Below are 24,457 nucleotides of genomic sequence, written 5' to 3'. Positions count from 1 at the left end.
CAACAATATTAGAGTAAAAGTCCTGTTTTCCCCCAAGAAATACACATTCAACCACTAGTAGGGGAATAGCAGCAAAACTGTTTATTTCTGATGAATAGGCCACCCATCTGTTCACTTGCGTCGCTTCTTGTAATTATTGGCCAGCTGTAGTACAAATATATCTGTATGGTGCTTGGGGACTACACTGGAACTCATCTTTGAAATTCAGTCCTCTTTGCATCTTCAGAGCATGTATCGTGCTGAACACATGGCAAGCCCGTTCTGCTTCTACATCAGTAATTGATGGGAATTAATGGACACCAATGGATAACAGACTAGAGAGCAGGGATTCTCAAACTTGGGTCCCCAGATGTTGTCAGGGATGATGGGAGTTATAGTCCAACAACATCTGTCCATTCATTCCCATCAATTACTGATGCAGAAGCAGAACGGGCTTGCCAAGTGTTCAGCATGATGCATGCTGATGTGAATGTTAAGATATAGAGGGGCCTGCATTTACTGTATATATTCCATCATATACCAGTTGCCAGAAACTACAATGGAGAAAAACATGGGGGATCCATGGCACACTAAGAAGAAAAAGGTATATTCTGTTCTTCACACCATTTGCGCTGATGTTGGAATCAGGGGCGTAACTATAATAGGGCAAGGGGAGACAGTTGTCTCAGGGCCCACTGCCTTGGGGGGCCCCCAGAGGCAAGTCACATGACTGATTCCCCCAGCCAAGCACCCACCTGGGCTTCCTTCAGTTGTATTCATCCTCCGAAATTGATGTGAGTGTCAAGACCTGGAGCTACCAGAACTATATATATGTGTGCATGCTTTTTGTTACCACTATCCAGCCTCATTTAAGATTTCTTTACTTCATGTGCTGAGCTTCAGTGAGGGGGGGCATTTTAAAAATCTTGTCTCTGGGCCTACTCTATCCTTGCTATGCCCCTGGTTGGAAAATATCAGCAAGTGGAAGGACCAATAACTGGATGTGAAGGCTAAGGAGTTAAGCCAGGCCTGCTCAACTTCGGCCCTCCTGCAGATGTTGGCCTACAACTCCCATAATCCCTGGCTATTGACCACTGTGGCTGGGGATTATTGGAGTTGTCGTCCACTACGGGGCGGGGGGGGGGGCAAAGTTGAGCAGGCCTGGGTAAGACCAGTGGCTTTACAGAAAAGATGGATTTTGAGGAAAGTTTTACTTGCCTCTTAGCCAACGCATCAGGCACCATGTGTTTAATTTGTTGTCTCTTCTTCAGTGTAGGATTGTCAGATCCTCTCCTGGATGAGCTGACTATACCTTTAAATGCTCTGTGACATCAAAACAGGATGCATTCCAGAGAACTCTCTCAAAGGCAGTGTGCGTACAACCCACTACAGGAGGGAAACCAAGATTTATGGGGAGCACACACTCCTGCCACAAGCCAATACTTCCAGCCATTTCTGTGTCATCCAAACCCAAAAATGTGTGTGTGTGGCGGGGAGAATGCCAAGTTCCCTCCCCCACCCAACATTTGCCCAAAATCTGTAACTAATTTTTGAAGTTGACTTTAAAATGTCAGGTGATGACAGGAAGTCAACATTCTCCACCCACCATGATGGATTGGGATGCCACAAAATGAGTCAAACCTGAAGCTGTTCCAGTTCCCTCCTACTTACTTGCAGCAGATCATGTGAACCCATCCAGAGTCTATAACAGGCAGCCAAGTCCTGTGCATGCTGGATCAGAAGCAGGACCCATTGAATTACATAGGAATTACTTCCATATAACGAAGCAGCAGATTGCAGTACCCATGAACACACCATTGGCTTATTTTTGGCATCTATCGTGTGTTTTTGGGGTTTTTTGGTAATAGAAGTCTGCCTCATGTTTGGATGATGGAAAACATATGCCACCTGTTAGTGATACCCTTTTCTGTAAATTATTGTGTGGGCAAAATTCTCATAAAGCAAGCTTGTCACTAGCCAAAGAATATTTAATCTAATCAAGTGAATACAGTATCTTGACAACGGAACATTTTATACTTGGCTCTTCCAATGAATAATCGTGAATAATGGTGTGGTTTTGTTCAAATTAGCACCTACAGTTAGGTACTTTAGATTGCATATGAAAAGTAACATCAAAATCTTCTCCTATTGTTTAAGGGTCCAGGTATTAGCGCTGTACAATTGTGTTAGTCCGGCAGACATGTTGGGTTGACATGTGCTCTGCCAGGCATTCTTGGAGGGTGTTCCACCTAGAGATGTGAAGGCCTGGGGCGGAAACAGAAAAAAGAGCATTTTGAAAGAGCTACATTGGCTGCCAATCTGTTTCCAGGTCCAATCCAAGCTGCTGGTTTTGACCTTTAAAGCCCTTAACGGTTTGGGCCCTGGATACCTGAGGGACCGCCTGCTCCCAAGGGTTGCTGCCCACTCAATGAGGTCATGGGGTGGGGGCTGCTCCATGTGCCGACAATGAGGGAGGCTCACCCTTTGTGCACATGGAGCAGGACCACATGGAGTTATTGCCCCAGTGGGTCTCCGCTCCCCAGTCTCCTTCAGAGTTTTTAGAAAGCAAGTGAAATCTTGGCTTTTTACCCAGGCTTTTATATGAGTGTTTTGTTGTTGCTGCTTTGTTTCTTGTGGTTGTATTGTACATGTTTTAAAAAAACTTTTAATTAGATTTGTATTTTCATTTATACAAACCTAATTAAAAGGTTTTAATGCAGGTTGGGTAGACTAATGGTTTTTTCTTTTTTCTTTAAGCTTTAAATTTGTGTTTTTTTAAATTAATATTATAATAAGGTAAACTTTATAGTTTTTATTTCATGAAAAGAGGTGCGCGGGAAGTCCAATTGTGTTTATTATGGATGTTATGATTATTGTTAAAAATTAATAAAAAATTAAATTTCAAAGGTTTGTATTTTAATATTCCAATTTAATTTTTGTTGTACACTTTTTATAGTTTTATATTGTGCTAAATGTCTTGTAAACTGCCTTGAGGTTATTTTAATGAAAGGCAGTATAAAAATTTAACAAACAAACAATAAATAAATAAAGGATTCAGGTAAATACAGTAGTATATCCTGTTAAATATAGCTGTAAGTATTTTATCTGGGTACTGTTTATTTGAGCAATGTTGTTTTTGATCCCACAAAAACAACTGTTTTTGTTTATGACTCTGATTGACCTATAAAGGAAAATGGTTTATTTGTATGAAAATTATTTTTATCTTCAGTTGTTTTGGTGCAAGAGTAAACTCATTTGGCTCATAGCCTCTGATCAGCAAGTTCTTGTGAATCTGCCATCACATGTGTTGGAAGTGAAGGACTATGCACTGTCTCTTGTCTCGATGACATTGGAGGCCAGACTAGTGGGTCAGAGGGCTAGAGAGGTCAAGACACTGGTCATCCCTTCTCTACTGCTCTGACACTATCCCTTTGGTGTGTAGATTGCTACTCTTAGGGACTTCCTTCCTGCCTGCCTGGCCACTTCCTCTTCCCTTCTCTTCCCTTCCTTCTCCCTTGCAACATGTAAGCTCCTCTCTCCCTGCACCATGTGTGCAGAGATGCAGAATCCATCTGCATCCAGCTAGACAGATAGATCAGAGATCCTATCTAGAATGGAGTTCTTTAGTAAATACTCCTTATATTGATTTGAAACTATGAACTGGCTCCAAGTAATTTTAATCTCAGCATACACACATACCTAACTAAATTCCGTTGTGTTTTGCATCTGTGCACTCTGCTATAATGAAAAAGGGTTTCTCTTACCAAAGAGAATTCCCAAGAACATGTAGGGTTCCATTTTTGACATGAAACCCTCTATGCTTTTGTTTTTAAGTGTTGAGAGATCAGCCTCACAAATCCTGCTGTCTGATCCACTACTATCACAAACCCATTTGACAGTGGCCAGCGACAAGACCTTCTCTGTGGTGGTGCCACAGTTTTAGAATGCTCTCCCTGAGGAAGTTCATCAAGCCTCAGCAATAGATATTTTTAACCTTCACCAGATATCATGAAAATGCAAACCCTGTTGTTGAGGGGTAACTCTGCACCCTACATTGGCCAACTTGGGCAACCATGGCAGAGATGTACACAGAAGTACTGTTGACAGAGCATCACTTATGCTTTGCTCTCCCCCTCCTCCTGTTCTTTCTTGATCTTCAAGCTTACTTGCTTTTCTGTCCTTGCTGGTAGGAAAGGGGCATTATAGGCAATGATAACTGGCTGACATGGTACTTATTATTCTGAAAGGTCAAAAGTGCAATGACATGGCATACTTGAGACAGAAGGTCAAGAAAAGATTCCTTCCGCTTGAGAACAGGTGATAATGACCTTTTTTTCTGTGTCCAGGGGTGACACAGGGGTCAGATAACAGTGTTAGGTGTTAAGGAATAGTGGCATGGTACTCTATTTCACTTATTTCTGCCTTTTTTTTTAGCTCTTGTTTTTAACTTCTAGGAACCTAAACCCCCAATTTCTGTTGACTTAAGGTATCATTATCTGCAGTTTCGTTATCCATGGTTGTAACTGAGAAAAGAACCCCCACAGAGAATGAAGGCCTCCTGTATGTAGTCTTGGGAAGCAAGCAATGGTGTATTACTTCCCAAGTCATTGGCTTCTATTAAAATAGACCTGCACAGCTTGTGATGCAACACTTTCAGTGCAGCCTGCCAACCATATATTGTGTCTACCAGTGACTGGGCAACGTATTTGCAATCCCAGACTGTATGTGCACTTCCTCTGTTTGAATAGTTTGTTGCTGGTGCAAGTAATTATGGATTTCCCTCTGAAGTTCCTACGAGACTGTTTTCTGCTTGCTTAGCACCTATACCTCTGCATCTCCACTATCTATGCATCTCCCAGAGCAAGCCTTTGGGATTGGCAAGCCCAGGGTGCTTTGCACCCTAGGGCTGGCCCTGGTACGTCCCTTACCTACTTCCTGGTATCAGTCATGGATATAACTTCCCCTCAGCTGTATGAACTATGACTTCCACACTATGGAACTAGTCATTACCACAATAGCTCTTTCTCTGGACTTGCCATCCTTGGTTCCCTCAGTTTTTGCAGAGCACCCAGATAATGTCATCATCGCATTGCTGCAGACCAGTGTTTTCTCTGTTGTCTTCCCAGGTATTTTCATACTGGGTTTGTCCCCCGCCCCACCTCCTCCTCCATAACATACAGTTGCAACACAAACCTGTCCAGTGTGGACAGGCAAAGTGCTATCAAAGCTTTTCAGCACTCCTGTACCTTTTAAATTAAACACTTCCTATTTGCAAGTTCTGCCTGTTTTATTTCTTCCTGTGGATCCTGCTGGTTGATTAGTGAATAATTGAACAGGCTGCCCTACCTAGCAAGTGACTCTTGCCTCATAATTTCACTCCTTTCCTTTTATGGTGTACATTATTTTATAAATAAATATATTGGCTGTCATACTGAGCAAGAATTCACCAGTGCAGTGAGAGAACAGCCTAACAGAACTTCCCAACTAACTGCACCACTGCACTGGGGAAGCAGCAGTTTTGACACCCTCCCTTTCTCCAGGAAGCCCTCTTTGTCACCTGAAAATATGTCCCCAAAGGTATGCATCCCTCAGGGACATATTTTCAGGGGGGCACAGAGGCTTCTTGGGAAAGGGGAGGGTATCGAAAACTGCTGCTTCCCTGCTGCACTGGTGCAGTTAATTAAGAACTTCTGCACTGGTGAATTCTTGCTCAGTATGTCCATCAATACATTAAATAAACGAATGTAATTATTTGTATAAATTCATTGATATAAATATATTAAGTTATTTTTTAATCATTATTACTAGCAACCTGATCACAGTATTCGTCACCAAAATATTCCTTCAGGAACATTGGTGTATTCTAAGGGCAACTCTGTTGAGTTCAAGAGATATATCTGGAATTTTTAAAATTAAGCTGATATGTCAGCTAGCATTTGACCTGGTCCAGTTAAACTGCTGTGGAGGATTATGAACAGTCCCGGTCAAATCCCAAGCTGTTAAACCATTATTTTCAGCTAATGCTCTGAAAGGAGAAGGGGTACTGAGAGCAATTTGAGGCTGGATATGAAAATTAATAGTTTGTTCAATGATCTCTGCAGGCTTTAATCTGCTGTATTCAGCACAAGTGCTTTAAGTGGGCTCAGACAGAATAGCACAGCACAGTAAATTATTTTGCACTGAGCTACACAAGTGAACTTTCCTCTGATGAAAGCAGGGTTCCAGCAGTTTTAATGAACTCGGGACAAAATAGAAAAACCATTAAAATATATCTTCCTAGTCATTACCACATTTGGCAAATTTAAACATAAACACTATCTATATTTATCACCGAGGAATAAAATGGACTCCCCCACCCCAACCATTTTCATAAATAGTTCTGTAAAGGGCATGCAAAATTACTCCTCAGAAGAAGAAAACAAAAAACTGAACACACTTGACTTGTGGCATTTTCAAAAATTCTGTTTACTTGCTTAAATGAATTATGTTGGGGGAAGTAAACAAAATGGATCTACATGCTTTGTTTATATGGCAACTTGCAAAGATACAAATTAAAAACTAGGAGACTTTAACGTTTAAAGCCATGCCAATTCTGTAGGAAAGTCCCATGAGCATAATACTAGTTTCCTGCCAGCTCCAATGTGAGTGTTTTCCCTTAAAAAAAAACCCTACTTGGGTTTTCAATTCAAGCTATTCAATTTGTGCTATTAACCACCTACATTTTTTTAGCTGATTAGTAAACTGACTTTTAACTAATTAATTTTAATCTATTAAATTCACATCAACACTCATATTATCAAAACTTTAGTGTAGGAGATTTGAGAATATGTTTGTCACAGACCTTACTTCATGCATTGCATAGCCATATTTCCCCATTCTGTTGTTTTCTACTGAACCAGTTCACCTTGAACTGGGTCAGTTAGGCAGCTCGACCTTGAATTAAACTAGGGGCAGTTTGATCCATGATCGAACCAGACCAAACCCAGTTCAGGTGGACGGGTGTGGGCAACAAGAGAGATAGAAAGGTTTTTACCCCGCTGGCATGGCTGCTGGTGCCGGCACTCCCCCCCTGCCCTGGCACAGCCCTAAGTGTGTTGTTTAGGAAATCAACCTTGCAGCAGTGGCGCAGTTCTGGCCTCTGCAGATGCCAAAATTTGTGTGGCCATGAAAATGGCATCTATGGATGGATGGATGGCCCCTGGTGGCGCAGTGGTAAAACTGCTGCCCTGTAACCAGAAGGTTACAAGTTCGATCCTGACCAGGGGCTCAAGGTTGACTCAGCCTTCCATCCTTCCGAGGTTGGTAATATGAGTACCCAGAATGTTGGGGGGCAATATGCTAAATCATTGTAAACCGCTTAGAGAGCTTCCAGCTATAGAGCGGTATATAAATGTAAGTGCTATTGCTATGTATGTGTGGACACTGTGCAAATAGCCTCTGTGCATCCATGGAGGTCAGAACCATGCAGCCACTATGAAGCTGGATAAAGACCTTTCTACCTGTCTCACTGCCTGGCCGCCTGGGTGCTCCTTAACATTTCCTGGACGCCCACCCCTTTACTTGTTTTATTTATTTATTTGTTCATATGTTTGTTTATTTGTTTGTTTGTTTTATTTAACACATTTGTATACTGCCCAAAATACAAGTCTCTGGGCTGTTTACAACAAAACAATTTAAAAAAACAAATAAAGCAATTTAAAATTTAAAACATTAAAACTATTAAAAACACAATTAAAACTATCTAATTAAAAGCCTGGGTGAACAAATGTGTCTTGACTGGCTTTTAGAAAGTTGTAAGAGATGGGGAGGCTCTTATTTCAGCAGGGAGTGTGTTCCAAAGCCTAGGGGCAGCAATGGAGAGACCCGTCCCTGAGTAGCCACCAGACGAGCTGGTGGCAACAGCAGACAAACCTCTCCTGATGATCTCGATGGGCGGTGTGGTTCATAGTGAAGAAGGCGTTCTCTTAAATACCCAGAGCCCAAGCTGTTTAGGGCTTTATAGGCTATAACCCAAACCTTGTATTTTTACCAGAAACCTATCTGCAACCAGTGTAGATGTTTTAAGATAGGAGAGATATGGTCTCTCCAAGATGACCCAGAGACCAAGCTGGCTGCTACATTCTGGACCAACTGCAGTTTCCTACGTTCAAAGGTGGTCCTACATAGAGAGCATTGAAGTAGTCAAGTCGTGTACTATTGTTCTGAGGTCAGATGTACTACTGTTCTGAGGTCTCAAGAAATGGACACATCAGCCAAAGCTGATAAAAGACACCTCTGGCTACTGCCTCAACCTGGGACACCAGGGAGAGGTTTGTGTTCAGAAGCACCCACAGACTGTGTACCTGTTCCTTCTGGGGAAGTGTGACCCCTTCCCAAACTGGCAGACCAAACTCATCTCCTGAGTTCCAGCCCTGCACCATAAATAAGTAGCTTGTTATCTCTCATCCAGCCCATCACTGCCTCCAGGCAGGCATTTAGGAAGGTCATGCCTTCTCCTGATGATGCTGACATGGAGAAAAAGATTTGGGTGTCACGAGCACACTGATAACACCCTGCACCAAATCTCCTGATGATCTCTCCCAGTAATTTCATGTAGATGTTAAACAACATCTGAGACAATACGGAGCCCTGAGGGACACCATACCGAAGTTCAGTTTTTTAAGAACTGTCCCCGAAAGACACCATCTGGAATCTGCCCGAGAGGTAATAGTGGAACCACTGCAAAGCAGTGCCTCCCACCCCCAACCTTGTAAAGGGGAATCCTCACCAGATTCCCCTTTACAAGTATTAGTTTGGCTCTAATTCAATTCTAATTCAAGCCATACTGTGATTTTTGTTTTGTACACTCCTAGTGTGTGTGTACATTACACACCAACTGAGGAAAAATGCTTCATGCATCTAATGAATTTGGATACTAACCCATGAAAGCTAATGCCATAATAAATCTGTTAGAGTGCTGGGCTAGGACCGGGGAGACCCGAGTTCAAATCCCCATTCAGCCATAGGAACATAGGAAACTGCCATATACTGAGTCAAAGCATTGGTCTATCTAGCTCAGTATTGTCTTCACAGACTGGCAGCGGCTTCTCCAAGGTTTCAGGCTCTCTCAGCCCTATCTTGGAGAAGCCAGGGAGAGAACTTGAAACCTTCTGCTCTTCCAAGAGGGGCTTCATCCCCTGAGGGGAATATCTTGCAGTGCTCACACATCAAGTCTCCCATTCATATGCAACCAGGGCAGACCCTGCTTAGCTATGGAGACAAGTCATGCTTGCTACCACAAGACCAGCTCTCCTCTCCTGACCAGCAATACTTGCTGGCTGACTCTGGGCCAGTCACTTCTCTCTCAGACTAACCTACTTCACAGGATTGTCATGAGGAGAAACTTAAGTATGTAGAACACCGCTTTGGGCTCCTTGGAGGAAGAGCGGGATATAAAATGTAAATAATAATAATAAAAATAATAATATGAGGCACTACCTTGGCATGGTTGTGGAGCTTGCGTGCTCTGAGGAAGGTGAGAGCTATGCCAGAGGTCCAACCATACTGGACAGGTCTCACCAGAGGAGCCAGACAAAGAGTGCCTCTCCCATCAACAATATGGTGAGACGTAACTTTAATAAATCTATACCGGATCGGTCGTCGCCTGGGTCAACAAGGACCGCGCCCAGAGCTGGAGTCCCTGGACATCTGGTGGCAAGAGGGCAACAGGACTCACGATCTTCAGTTGAGCAACCAGGACTGGAGACTGCAAGGTTACTGGAAGAAACGTCGCTTAACTGAAAAAAATATACGAAAAATGCCAACAAGGAAATAATGATCTGCTATTACAAGTCTAGTCCAACTAGAAGAGGTTATTTAAAAAGAATGTACCAAATTTGGAAAGAGAAGCATCCAGATACAGCAATAACAGAACAAAGGCTAGCAGACCAGAGAAGATACATAATAAGAAATCAAGTATTCACAGGAGTTGAGCTGGAAGAACTGCAAAGAGCAACACAGGTTCAAGATATGGAAGAAGAATTACTACCAATTGAAGAACTTGCTCAGGCACAGGTGGAGGAGGTGTTGGAAATAGAGGATGCCACTGTTGCTGAACTGTTTCCAAATCAAAACCAGGCAACCTCCCCTTTGCCTTCACCTCAAAAACCCAAATGTCGTTTAACAGAAAAGCAACAATAACTAAAGCAAAAAAAATAACTGAGCACATGAACCAAACAACCACCAGGGTTCGACTTCCAGCTCTAAAAACAGTTGCCAAAAAACAACTTGCTCAGGCATTAAAAGATGACAATGCTGCACTTGCAGAAATAACAACCAATAATTTGCAAGAAACAAACCAAATAATGTACAGTGCAGCAACAATAACAACACAAGAGCTCGGATATAAGATCAGTGGACCTGTCAAAAAAGAAAGCAGTACATCACCTAAATGGAAGATTAGATTAGAAAATAAAATCTCCAGGCTTAGATCAGATGCTAGTAAACTGAAAGATATGAAAGACAAGAAGCTGAAGAATGAAAACACCAAACAGCATCTGATCCAAAAATACCACCTAGATTCAAGGAAAATTAGAGAAGTCCTGGAAATAATAAAGCAGCAAATAACAGCAGTGTCAAAGAAGATTAGCAGATACGAAGCCAGAACTACACATCACAGGCAGAATCTCCAATTCCAGTTGAATCAGAGACGTTTCTACCAAAGCATAGAAGGAGAAACTGCAAGAAACATAGAAACACCAAATAAAGAAGAAACAGTGCAATTCTGGGGGAAATTATAGGACAATCCAATAGATTATAATAAAAAAGCAGGCTGGATGAAAGAGGTCAAAAAATGTAACCAACAAATGCAAGATCTAATAATAACACCAGAATTAATAAGTGAAAGAGCAAAGAAAATTAAAAACTGGACTTCGCCAGGCGATCCCTGTCCCCAAAGGGCTCAGAATCTAAAAAGAAACAAAAGGGAGACATAAGCAACAACCACTGGGAGGATGCTGTGCTGAGGCTGGATGGGGCAGTTGCTCTCACTTTGCTAAACAGAAGAGAATCACCACTTTAAAAGGTGTCTCTGGTTGGAGATGAAGCCCCTGATGGCATCGACTCTTAGCACCTATTGACCAATAAGGGCATTTGGGGTAGAGACAGCCAGTAAGAGCATTCCCTCTCTGACCATGCTTTCTCTACTCTGATTCTCTTTTGTTAGACTGATCACCTGAAGTTTTAATTCTCTTATCTAGAAAGAGAGATTTCTGTCTTCTCTCTTACTCTCTCCCTGTATTTAGCCAGCAGCCAGGCATGTAGGCTTATCTATCTCCCTGATAGATTTCCTAAATAAATTACTTTATTTGGAACTTTAACTCCATGTGTCCAGACAATATGATATAGTGGTGCTCTCCTTACCTGTGCACTTCTGCTGTAGCTGGGGTAGATAAAGAAATCTCTTCTCCCCACCACCACCCAAGCTCTCTAACAGGGTTACAGAGTTTTTCTAGATAAGAGCACCCAAAGGCCAACAAAGCCCAGAGAAAGCAGACAAAAAGTCACAGTAAGTAAGTGGAAAGCCTGCTTGATTTGAAAAGAGTTACAGAGGAAAAGCCAGGAATCTTTTTCACCATGGAGATTGCAGTTCCAGGGCAGCTAGCAATCCTGAGACTGGATGGATTTAATTATTAAATGTGATCATTTAGGATGGAGCCTTTCCTCATGGCTCAGAAAATGGAAAGAGTCCTTGAAGAGGACAAACCTAAAGCAACTGCAGAAAAAGCAACATGGGATACTAAAAACAGAAAAGTCTGTGAACTCATCTACTTGCATGTGAGTGACCCACTTGTGCATTTGAGACAGCCCAGGATAGCTAAGGAAGCTTGGGAGACTTCAAAATGCCTGAATGCCAGAAATACAACTAATACTAGCGTTGATCTGGTTGTCAGACTGTGTAATATGAAACTCAGAGAAGGACAGAATTTAACTGAGCATGTTAATCAAATCCTAAACTTTGCAAAGACATGTACACAAGAAAATGTAAAACTGAAGTCTCTACTGAAGCCTCTGACCAAAAGGGTCAGGTTACAGCATTTCAAATCAAACCACAGTTTGTTGGCTGTGCAGGAAGCCAGGCCATTTGCAGGTGAATGGTCCTCAGAATAAAGGCCCCAGACACAGTCACCCTGCAGAAAGAAATTCGAAGAGGGATGACTCACTACCCAGAGCTCAAATAACTCCACCGTGTGAACACAGAGCTAAAAGAGATTCAAAGAAAAGAGCAGAAAAGGGGCATGGCAGAAACTCAGACATTTTTGAAACTCTTGAACATTCTAAAAGTGATATTGAAGGTAATTGCACAAGTGACTGAGTGATTACAAAAGTGTAAATAGTGCCTAAAAATCTGATTAAAAACAAGGAACTGTTTAGTGAGTTGGGCTGGAATTATAAAATCCCAATAAGCCTGGCAGACAGCAGAAAGATCATTGCAGAGGCCAGAGGGAAAGCAAAAATCAGATGCAAGTTGCCAAAGGAAAGGAGAATAACTTTGAGAATGGAAGAAACTCTTTATGTCCCTGTACTTGAACAGTTTAATTTCAGTCAAATGTGCCATGCACAGAGGCTATCGTGTAGAGTTCAAAGGTGATTACTGTTACATCAGAGACAGACAGGCATTATTAATGAGAGGTTCTTTAAAGGAAAGTGGCTTCTATGAGATTGATTGCATCAACAAGAAAGCCAGTGTTGCAAAGGGATGAAACTGAAGGCCAGGAAATTTAGGACTGACAAAATGAAGCACTCTGGATGTACACTAGGTGGGAAAGGATACAGAATCCTTGATGTGGCCACTAAAACAGTGAGAGTCTGCAATGTAGTATACTTCAGTGAAAGACAAAGGCCAATCACAAGTGAAGTGCTAGAAACTGGACCAGAGATCCAGATGGGAAAGGGACCAAGAGAAGAAGAAATCCCCATAAGTCTGGAGCTAACCAGTGAACCAGAACCAGAAGGGGAAGCAGAGGTTGCATGTTAGAGGGGGGCAGTTGTGCAGCATCCAGATGACAATGCCTGCATCATATGTGAATTTTGTACTTATCCTTTAAAACACAGTTACTTTTGTTGCTCAGTTATTCCAACTTGATTATTTATTATTTAACATACCATGCAAGAATATGCTTGCATGATAAGGAAAAGTGTAGATGCACCATAGTGCAACCTGCCTGGGTTTGAAAAGGAGTGGTTTTCTGTATATGTGGTGATTTATCAGAGGGTTGGCTCCCAAAGACACGCACACACACACACGCACACACACACACACACACACACTGTCATGGGCATGCTGGAAGACTCCGAGGAGGAGTTGGAGGTGGAGATAGAGCTGACAGCAGAGGAAGGTGGGCAAGGACCAGAAATTGCAAAGGAGAGTGAGTCCAATGCACAGGGAGTTGAAGATGAGTTAGAGCCAGGTGAGGCAGCTCTTGTGGAGGAGGCACAACCGGTCTAAGCTGTGGAGAGGCGCCAGTCCAAGAGACAGCAAGAGTTAAGGAGCCACCTGCGTAGAACAACAGGCAAAGCTGCTGACGCAGCAACTCTTAATTAACAGCACCGGGGGTCAGCCTACTTAAGATGCCTGTAACATAGCTACCCTGCTGATAGCAACATCAATTTCCTGTGAGCTAATTGGCTGTGTTAGTGTGTTACCTTGACCGTGTTTGGACCCTGGACTGTGTTGACCTTGCCCATGGATTTTGCTTTGGACTCTGTTGGATTGATTGGATTGACTCGGACTGGACCTGGTTTGGAGAATTTATTCCTGTTAGACTTTTGCTGTTCTGCTTCTGTCTCTGTTACGCTTCATCTGGCTAGCCTGACAAATTTACACACACACACACACACACACACACACACACACACACACACACCTGAGTGCAGCTTTGCCACTTTACTTCCAGTCATTGTAGTTAAAAAAACAACAACCCTCAAGGCCAGTATTATCACTATTACAATCTTCTCCTGTTTTTATGTTTGAAAATAAGTCTGTTCCCATTCAAGTTTACTCAGATGTATGTCTGATTGCTGCTAATGGGAAGTCCTCCCAAGAAGTGGAGGAATACCATACGTTTGGTGTAGGACTGTGCATGTATTCCAGGGCTACATGACTTTGGCCTTCAAGCTGTTGTTGGATTGAAACTCCCATCAGCCCCAGCCACATTAGTCAGTAGTAAGCCATGACGGAATTTATAGTCCAGCAACAATTGGAGGGCTGAAGCAGAGGTGGCTGGTGAGGGTGGCACCAGGAGGGCCAGGCACCAAGAAGTACCTCTAAAAGTCATTACTGCACATACTGCGCCATGCATGCTCAGAGGCCAGATGAGTGTCATAGGTGGGGCAGCCACTGTGCAGGATGCCGGGTGGGGTGCCACTGCTACGAGCAGCTTCCAATTGCCAGTGGTATGAACCGTAATGTCTTTTAAAGTTACCTCTTGCCTCCGCCCTGGCGCCACCCTCACCAGTTGTCTTGGGACTGAAGTTGTGCAGCCCTGATCTAATCAGATACTGTTAGGTTGGGGTCCTGTTCCCATCCTGACTGTTGTAAATGCAACTATTTAAATGGCAAGAAGTCAAAACTCAAAATTTTGAAATGTGTATCCACACAAATCCCCCAACCTATCTGCCTGAAATTTGATTGGTATAATGGCCTCACAAGGGTCTACCACACAATTTTCATCCCATTCTAACAAGAAACAAAGCAATGATATGCAGTTTAGGGATTTTCCAATCTATGACCAAAGTGAAGCTGAGACACACACACACAGTCAGCATATCATTAGAAAAATAAAGCTAAACCAAGTAGCGGAAATTATGCAAAAAAAAAAAAAAGATGCCTATATTTCTGGCTGCTCTGAATGAATGCAGCTGCTTAATACTCTAGTGCTGCATTTCAAAGAACGTGGAAACTCTCCAACAGAGAGTTCCAAGAATGAAAGTTTAAACAGATGCGGTTTTTGTTCTTTCAATCAATTGTGATAATTAATTTTGTGACAGCTTTGGTTAAGGATATAGGGCTGAGGCAAAGAGTTGAAGGCCCTCCTGTGGAACACTGCTTTCTCTTCGGCTGAAGTAGCTGGTGCATGCTGTCTGTCTGAGGACCACGTACATTTCAGATTTGTGGTTGTACGTTCCTAGAAATGGTAAGGAAATGTCCTGTGGGTTATGGGGACATTTCAATGATGTAAACAAAAGTGGAGTCTTTTTACCTCAAACAATGAAATCACACTGAACATGGAATTCCTATGGGCCTTTCCACACAATCATTTTTAAAAATAGTACCACATTTTTTGCGCATATACCCTGCACCCAAGTATGACTTGCACCCAAGTATTCCCTGCAGGAAATCACTTGGGGCAGCGGGGGGGGGGGGGACCTGCATGTGCCACACCTGTGTAAAACCCACAGAGTATATACCAGGGTCTTTTAAAACTAATAGCTGTGTGTCCAAATGGACACCCAGTCCTAGCTAGTGGACACCCAGTAAACATGATCTGGACACATAAAATTCATGTAATGAAATTGAAAAAATAATCTGAGACATTGTGAATATGAAATGAATTGTGATATATTTACATACCAATTTTTGGTAACATTTAAATGAAGTCCCTGGTCTTATTTCAAGCAATATTAATAGCTGTAGGGTAACTACTAATTATCTATCAATCTGTCAATCTTTCAGTCTACCATATTTACCACCTTATATACATCTCTAGGCGGTGTGCACAATCTAAATTCTAAAAACAGAAAACAATTAACACTTTCACAGAATAAAAACAATGAAAACAATTCACAGAAAGAAACAAAATAATTTCACAGGATAAAAACAAACAGTTTAAAATTAATTGTGAGAAAACAGATGTGACTTAAAAGTCTTTTTAAAAGCAATCAGAGATGGAGATGCTCTTATTTTGACAGGGAGTGCATTCCAGAGCCCTGGGTCAGTCACAGAGAAGGCCCAGCCCCGAGTCACCCCCAGACAAGCCGATGGCAACCGTAACCAGACCTCCCCAGAGGATCTTAGTAGGCAGCAGGGTTCATGACCAAGAAGGCGGTCTCTTAAATACCCTGGACCTAAGCTATGCAGGGCTTTATAGGTAATGACCACCACTTTGTATTTCTCTCAGAAACATAACAGCAGCCAGTACAATTCTTTCAGAACCAGTATTACATGGTCCCTTCATGTTATCCCAGAGACTAACCCGGCTGCCACATTCTGTACCAGTTGTAATTTCCAAACTATGTACAAAGGTAGTTATCAGCAGTTATACTAAACAAATACAGAAAAACGTTAATACTATTTATGGTATAACTAGAATATCAGAGCAACATATCGCCCAGTATCGTATAAGATTCTTTTAAACCATCTGCTTTTAGGAAAACTTCCAAACCAGGGATGAAACTACCATTGGGCAGTCTGTGGAGTCAGGGCTGAATGGGGGTCACCCCCCCAGGGCTGGAACCAGACCTTTTGAAGAGACTAAGGACTTATTTTTTTGGTGGCTCCCACTCTTGCCAGCCAGCCGCTCACACAGTGGCTCCTTTTTGAACAGAACTTTGGGCGGAGGTCCAGAGCCCCCCACCCTCTTCCTTCATGTGCGGTGGCAGTGGCCCAGCAGTGCCATCAGGAATCCCCCTCCTCTCCCCCATAGTGTTCCAGCCAGTTGAGGAACTGGTGTGCTGGCCCTTTAAGCAAGCTCTAGAGTGGAGCACACTCAGCTATCTTCGGCTCTTTCTACCTGAGTTCGTCAAGCAGGCAGCCATTCTGAGACTGGAAGGGGATAGGACAAGGAAGGAAAGAAAGCTCAATACTTCAGCTGAAGGAACCAAAGACAGACAAGCACTCTTCCTTCTAGCAGATCCTAAAAGGGCCAAAGTCCAGGTAGGGGTGTGTGTGAGAGAGAGAGAGAGAGAGAAAGAGAGAGAGAGTGCGTGGGTGGGTGGGGAGAGAGAGAGAACACGCATTTGGATGTAACATTTAACTGTGTGTTCAATGGACCCGCAGTTTGCCTCCAGTCCCCTGGTGCACTCTGAGACCATAATAATATGCAGCCTGGGAGGCTGCAAAGGGGGTGGAACTGGCTGCACAGGCTTCCTCCAGTGTAGGAAGGAAAGCCACGTCAGCCAATTGTGTTGCAGAGAGGGAGGGGCTTCCTACCCTTAACTCCAGTTTGTGCAGCTTGCACAGACCGGATGTCACATTGGAGCCTCTGGACCCTCAGTTTGTGTCCAGAAACTGAAATGTACCTTACTTCAAATCAGTGGTTCATTCAGAGGTTTGGGGGAGGAATCGGAACCACGGTTGGGTAGAACCTCCACTACTTTTTTCAAGGATTCTCAATCCTCAGACATGCAAATTCTTTCATTTTCTCCTCCCTTCCACTTGTCTTTCTTCCCCCTCCCCGTTCTCCTTTCACTTCACTTTTATTACTTCTGTCTTTCTTTCTCCCTTCTCTTCTCTCTTCTTCTCTTCTCTTCCATTCCTCTCCCTCCCTCTCACTTGTCATTCTTTTCTTTTTCTCCCTCTCTCTTGTCCTTTTCTTTTCTTCTCTTCTCTTCTTCTTCTCCCTCCCTACCTCCCACTTATCTATTTATCTGTCTATTTCCATGAATGGACACTTGCCTGGGAACTTGTGCTAGAATAATTCAGGTGCTCTACAACTGACATAGCCTCTTTAAAAAAGAAAGAAAATCTATACCAGGGGGCCCAATTAAGCCATAGGTTCAGATTCTGAACTGCTCCATTGCACCTACATGCCTTGTTATATGCTGAGGAGCCATCTCATTTGCCTTCCCAATGGAACTTGCCACCATGCTCAAGGCCAATAAATGTCTCGAGGATGCAGCATAGGGAATACCAGGAAGTTTTTCACACAGGGCTTTTAAAGCCCTTTAACTCGCATCTCCTCAGGAATGAAGGCGGTGCATTTACATATCGGGCAGATTTACCCCAATGTCCCTGAGAGTTATCGGAGAGCAGTTCACACACAATTTGGGATTTTCAGTGCACATTGAAGTGCAGCCCAATTTATATCCAGGGTAAAAGAATCCACTTTTTGCATCGTATTTGTGGGATAACATTGAGTTTGCAGTAAAGCCTTGCAGAAAACCTGTGGTAAAGCCTGCTGTGTGGAGAATTCCCAGGGGAGGTGGAAGGCTCTCCACACTGCATTCTGCTTTGCTTTTGCTTCTGGGACTTCCTCCATCTTGAATGTAATATACTGGATTCAAGGGGTTGTGCAGCCAGGCAGGGGGGTAACTACTGTGGCAGCAGTGGCATTTGATGTAAAAAAAATAAATAAATTGCATACTCAGCACCCACTTAGATTCCTGCGCCTCCTTTCTCCAGATGCAAAAAACTGTATGGGATATATGCATGGAAATATGATAAATGTACTGTTCATTATTTTTTTTAAAATGTTCTCACTTTATAATATACTCTCAGTTTTGAATTGCTGTATACCTGTTCATAAAATCATCAGTATCAGGTGGAAAAGCTTTATCTGGAATGGTACAATTCAGCTGGCTGTTGATACTTTGTATGTTAGATGCTCATTCATTGGGTGGGGAGGAATCCCCAAACTTTCACAACTAGTATGTTGGGGCGATGGGCTCTGCCTAGTTCTGTTTGCAGGGAAGTTTTGTTTTGTTTTGTTTTGCTGAGGAAACATTCAAACCTGCAGCTCTGTACTTGCAGCTGCAAATGGACCTGTCTAAGTCCAATTTTACTACTTCAGTCTACTGATTGTATACACTTAATTGTTAGAGGAGATGAAGGCATCTTCCCTCAAAGAAACCATTATACTGGGGGGATACCAGACTCTCCCAGAACTCAAGCCACAATATTTTGAATCGGAAAAAGCCTGAGATGGTGATGCTTGGAAGTTTATTTATTAATTAAAGTATTTCTATCACGCCCCTCCAGCACACTGCTGCTCGGGACAGCTTACTATGAAATACAGAAACCGCTATTAAAAATTAGAGGTTTGCAGGAATTAGATTCTGCCCTAGCCACATGACTTGCACAGAGAGCTGCGGCAACCCACAAGGGTTGGTGCCCTAAAGCCGCCTAGGTCTGCCTAACTGACTGGCCAGCCCTGCGTGCACCATCTCCCATGGTGCTGATAATACCCACGGGACACTGCGCAGGATGTCAGCCAGTGCTACGTTAAGCATTATATAGATATCTCCACTTTAATTCCCTTTTAAAATGTTCAGCTATTTGCAGCAAAGCAAGGACTGAGCAGCACTAAAGGCCCCCAGTGTGGAAGAAGCAACCTATACTCTGCTACATTTGTGGACTGCTTATGCTACATGAGGCTGTCTTTGGAAACCATTCATGCAGAACGCTGCTGGATGCAGACAGGACATTTCTTCATTTTTCTTCAGCTGTACCGACTGCCAATTTGCTTCTAGACACGACTGGTAAAGTAAAAGTAAAGTGTGCCATCAAGTCAATTTTGACTCCTGGCGACCACCGAGCCTGTGGTTGTCTTTGGTAGAATACAGGAGGGGTTTCACTTCTCTCTCAGCCTAACCTACCTCACAGGGTTGTTGTGAGGAGAAACTTAAGTATATAGTACACCACTCTGGGCTCCTTGGAGGAAGAGCGGGATATAAAATGTAAAAAATAAAAATAAATAAAAATTTGAAAATCTCCCACGCAGTAGGAGATGATGCCTTTCAGCATCTTCCTATATCACTGCTGCTCGATATAGGTCTTTCCCATAGTCTAGGAAACATACCAGCGGAGATTTGAACTGGCAACCTTCTCCTTGTTAGTCAAGCATTTCCCCACTGTGCCACTTAAGGTGACCAAGCACGACTGAGGTACTGTTTATTGCACTGAAAACTCTCAATAGCCCAACATACCTGTGGGAGCTGGCTGCTCCCACAGACCTTTAGGACCATTGCAAACAAATTCTAACCTTCTCACATAGTTACAAAGAGCCTTGTGTGAGAGCAACATTCCATCAAGAGTCGGCTTCTTGGCATGCATGTGGGAAGGGAGTCTCTAATAACTTACTATGGTCCCTAATGCACAGCTTAAATCCATCAACTGCATCAGGCATTTTACAGGACCCAGAACTCTCCCAGAACTCAGGCATCTCATCGGCTAGATGAAATTTTTATGTGTACACCACAGGATATGCTCCCACATGGTCTTTTTTGAATGGGTTTCTGTGAAATGTGTGCTCATTATTGCCTCATTTTTCAGAAGGAAAAACTAAGGCTGGGATTGGAGGATGTCACAAAGGGATTTGGTGCTGAAATCAGTTTCTGGTTTCTCTTTCTGTCTTGTTAATAAGCTCACAAATTTCCTGCCTGCTTCCCAGCTCATTACATTAGTAGTAGTCTCAAGGAGGATGTATATAAAAGTACAGCACTGTGCTGTGGAACCAAGGTTGATGTGGGGAGGTGTATTTTATTACCCACATTTGTAGAATTGTCCTTTTGCCTCATATAATACTTTGCATTTATCATGTATATTTCAGTGTTCAGAGTGCTTCCCAGATATTATCTCAGCATTGGAACAACAGTTCTGTGAAAGAAGTCACCACTGTGAGAGCTGATGTAGCATATTGGGTAAGAGACTGAGTTATGAACCAGGAACTCTGTGGTTTGAACTCACTAAGGTAGCCATGAACTCACTAAGGTAGCCTTGGGTAAGTCAATTTCTCTCAGCTCCAGCAGCAATATGGGGACTGGTGTACCTTGCAGGGTTGTTGTAAAGTCCAACAACTCCAAGCTGCCACATTTTGCACTAGCTGCAGTTTCAGAATATATTTCAAGAGGTGCCCCACACAGCGCGTGTTACAGTAATCCAGCCATGACGTGACTAAGGCATGGGTAACTGTGACCAGATCTTCATTCTCAAGAAAGGGATGCAGCTGGTGCACTAGCCCAAACTGAGCAAAGGCACCCCTGGCCACCTCCTCCACCTGAGCTTCCAAAAGCAGAGCTGGGTCCAGCAATACCCCAAGCTGTACACCTGCTCTTTCAAAGAGAGTGCAACCCCAACCAGAACTGGCCGAATTCCCTCATCCTGATTGGCTCTCCTACTGACTAACAGCACTTCCATCTTGTCCGGATTCAATCTCAGTTTATTAGCCCACATCCAACCCATCACGGCCTCTAGCCTCCGATTCAGGACATCCATTGCCTCCCTAGGATCACAATGGGCTATAGATAGTTCCTCTCCCATTACTTGGGGGGATGTGTGGAGCAATGCCTTTGCTACATGGAACAAAGGCATTCCTCTGCAGCCCTCTCTGCCTCCTGAAAATATGTCCCAGAGAGTCCTGCAGCCCTCAGAGACATATTTTCGGGAGGCAGAGCAGGCTGCAGAGGGAAGGGAAGATGAGATCACACACACACACAGTGCATGCATGGGATGTTATTCAGCACACAAAATGTGAGCCTGGATGTCAGCCATTTCCTTTACTCACAGATCAAACAGCGGAGCTAAATATGACACCTCCAATGCAGGAAGCTAATCCTAGACTGTTAATAAATGGTTGTATTCCTTTTTCCTTGTTGGTAGCAATACCCCTTCTAGCTAAGAGGCACCTTTTGAAATGGCAATTCTCTTGTATTTGGCAGAAAGAGAGCAACTGGCCCTGTCCAACCCAAGCACAGCTGTTGCTGGTGTCTACCTTATGATTCATTTAGATTGTGAGCCCTTTGGCGACAGGGAATGGGATGGTTTTAGCTCTACTTGGCAAGAAGAGGGGAGGCATCTTACCCTATCCCATCCTATGATGACCACTGCTCCTACAGCAGAGAGTCTATAGGGCAGTGCCACAGATCGCTGGACTCTCCAAGCAGTTCAGCCACCACAACAATGTGGTGTTATGCCCCTATTGTCTCTAGGAATGTGGAGTAACATTCAGCATCACAAGTCCCTTGTGGCCAGTCGAAAATTCTATTCAGTAAGCTGTTTATTGTAGATGTGGCCTGGTCTCCATGGTGATCAAGCCAGTTGCATTGGTTAGGAACACAGGAAGCTGTCGTTTACTGAGTCAGGTCCATCTAGCTCCGTATTGTCTCCCCAGAGCTTCAGGCAGGGTTTTTTCTCAGCTCTACCTGAAGAGGTCAGGAATTGAACTCGGGACCTTCTGCATGCTAAGCAGATGCTTTACCACTGAGCCACAGCCCCACTCCTGGCAGTGGCTCCACAGCTGTTTTGTTGGCTCCTACCATGTCATTTGCACCATTATACATGCATGGAGAAACAGAGAGAACTTAACCAGTGAGCACCCTTCTGCATTTTCACACACTGCATATAACAGTATTGAGTAATGCAACTTACTCAGATACCTCAGAAACTATTAATAAGATGTGAGTTAAATATACAGATTGCTAAGCAAAGTACATCAGTCCACCCACTAGTCCAGAGGAATTCTATTCTGACATTGCTAGATTGTGTGATCAGATTTGGCCCACTGTGAATCATTATTAAACTAATTCCTATTACGTGTCACATACTGTGCTGAATTGGCTCCTTCCTGTTTCTGTAAGGTCACGCAGTGTTGCAACTCATCTTACTGCACAGTGATGCAGTCAAATAGAAAATAGGAAAACAGGGGGAGATATGTCTAATATTAGGAAAGAAGAATCCCATGGCCTCCAAACACAAAAGGAAAGAAGGTAGATTAAAATCTGGCTAAAAAATGGACTCCCTTGGTAAAAGCGGTAAAACAGAAACAGGTTGCAGTCAGGAAGTTTCTAAATATTCTTACTGAAACTATATTCAAATGGAGGTGGCCACATGTTCCCTGTGCTCCAGAATCTCAAGCTCAAAGTAGCATCCTGGAAGGAGACAGCAACCTAAAGAAAAGTGAGCATCCTGGGACCATAGAATCTGCCCTTTAATACTGAGGCTGAATCCAGATAAGATGTTGGTACTTAATGTGTGGGGTCGGAACTCGGGAGACAACTTTGATCTGCTGGTTCTGGATGGGGTCACACTCCCTGGAAGAAACAGGTATGCAGACTGGGGGCGCTTCTGGAACTGAACCTCTCTCTGGTGTCCCAGGTTGAGGTGGTGGCCAGAGGTGCTTTCTATCAGCTCTGGCTGATACACCAGCTGTGTCCGTTTTTTGAGATGAACGACCCCAGAATGACAGTACATATGCTGGTAACCTCCAGATTGGACTACTGCAATGCGTTCTATGTGGGGCTGTCTTGGGATGTAGTCCTGAAACGGAAATTGGTACAGAGTGTGGTGGCCAGGTTGGTCTCCGAGTCATCTCGGAGAGACCATATTACAGCTGTGTTGAAAGAGCTACACTGGCTGCTGATCTTTTCAGGCAAAATACAAGGTGCTGATTATTGCCTAAATAGCTTAGACCCTGGGTATTTAAGAGAATGAAGCTATTCTCATGTGCAGTGGAAAGCAGGTTAAGGGAGCCCAGCCTGGTTTCCACTGTGTGTAAGAACCACCAGGAACTGCGCAGCTTCCGGTGGTGGCATGGCAGCAAACCCTCTTGGGTAGCCCGCCGCTTAACCTGGGTTTCGGGTGAAAGGGCACCTTAAAAGCAATTTAACTGATTGTGTGTCAGTGCTGCATGGCTTTGTGCAGCACCGACTCATGAGTAGCCCCCTGACCAGCATTGGTAGACTCCCCAGAATTTCCCGCACACTTGTGCGGGACATTCTGGGAATTCCAGGAGCCGGGAGGCTCCCAAACCCTGCCACTCCAACTGGCTCCATGACGGAGCCAGTAATCATTTGGACGGTCAATCCAGCCGCCCAGACAGGGCTAGGTGATTGTCTGCAGGGAGAGTGGGTCAAACCCACTCTCCCCGCAGAACCTCTTTCTTTACACACAGATCGTGTGTAGAGCCTTAATATCTTCTTCACTATAAGCCCCACCACCTGTTGAGATCATCTGAAAAGGTTACTCTACGGTTGCTGTCAGCTCATCTGATGGTTACTCAGGGACGGGCCTTCTCCATTGCTGCCCCAGGACTTTGGAATGCGCTCCCTGTTGAAATAAGAGCCTCCCCATCTCTGGCAACTTTTTAAAAGGCAAATTTGTTCACCTAGGCTTTTAATTAGTTTTATAGTTTTAATGGTTTTTTTAAGTTGGGTTTTAGATGATTTTAATGTTTAAATCATTTTAATTTTGTTTAATTTGCATTTTTGTTGTACACCACCCAGAGACAATTTGTTGAATGAGTGAATGAATGAATGAATGAATGAATGAAATAATAGGAAAGCCTTCCTTTTGGGCAGTCCAAAGTAGACTGCCCATTAGTGCAGGGCCAGATTACTACATGCTGAGGTACTAAGCTATGTCGAGCTTAAAAGGCCCCATAGCATTACAGAACAGGTTGAAAGTCCTGCCTCAGGGTGTCACTCACCCCACCCAAGTCCCCAAGCCCACTCTGCTGCCCATGTATACATTGTTGCAAGAATATCCTGTTTGGGGGCTCCCAGCAGC

The 24,457-nt window shown here is 43.5% G+C and overlaps 1 long non-coding RNA gene across 1 annotated transcript; it reads right to left on the bottom strand.

Annotated features, from left to right (window-relative positions):
- Positions 1 to 15,007: 15,007 nt before the first annotated feature.
- Positions 15,008 to 21,870, bottom strand: LOC128352374 (uncharacterized). The gene is made up of 3 exons (XR_008320363.1): positions 21,755 to 21,870; positions 18,332 to 18,368; positions 15,008 to 15,143 (listed from the first exon to the last, which is right to left on the bottom strand). It is a non-coding gene; the product is annotated as an uncharacterized LOC128352374 (long non-coding RNA).
- Between the last annotated feature and the right edge of the window lie 2,587 nt (positions 21,871 to 24,457).

This window comes from Hemicordylus capensis, chromosome 3 (genome assembly GCF_027244095.1).
Source record: "Hemicordylus capensis ecotype Gifberg chromosome 3, rHemCap1.1.pri, whole genome shotgun sequence".
NCBI lineage: Eukaryota > Metazoa > Chordata > Lepidosauria > Squamata > Cordylidae > Hemicordylus > Hemicordylus capensis.
Note: the sequence above shows the minus strand (reverse complement) of the source record. Positions and strands in the feature narration are given on the sequence as shown.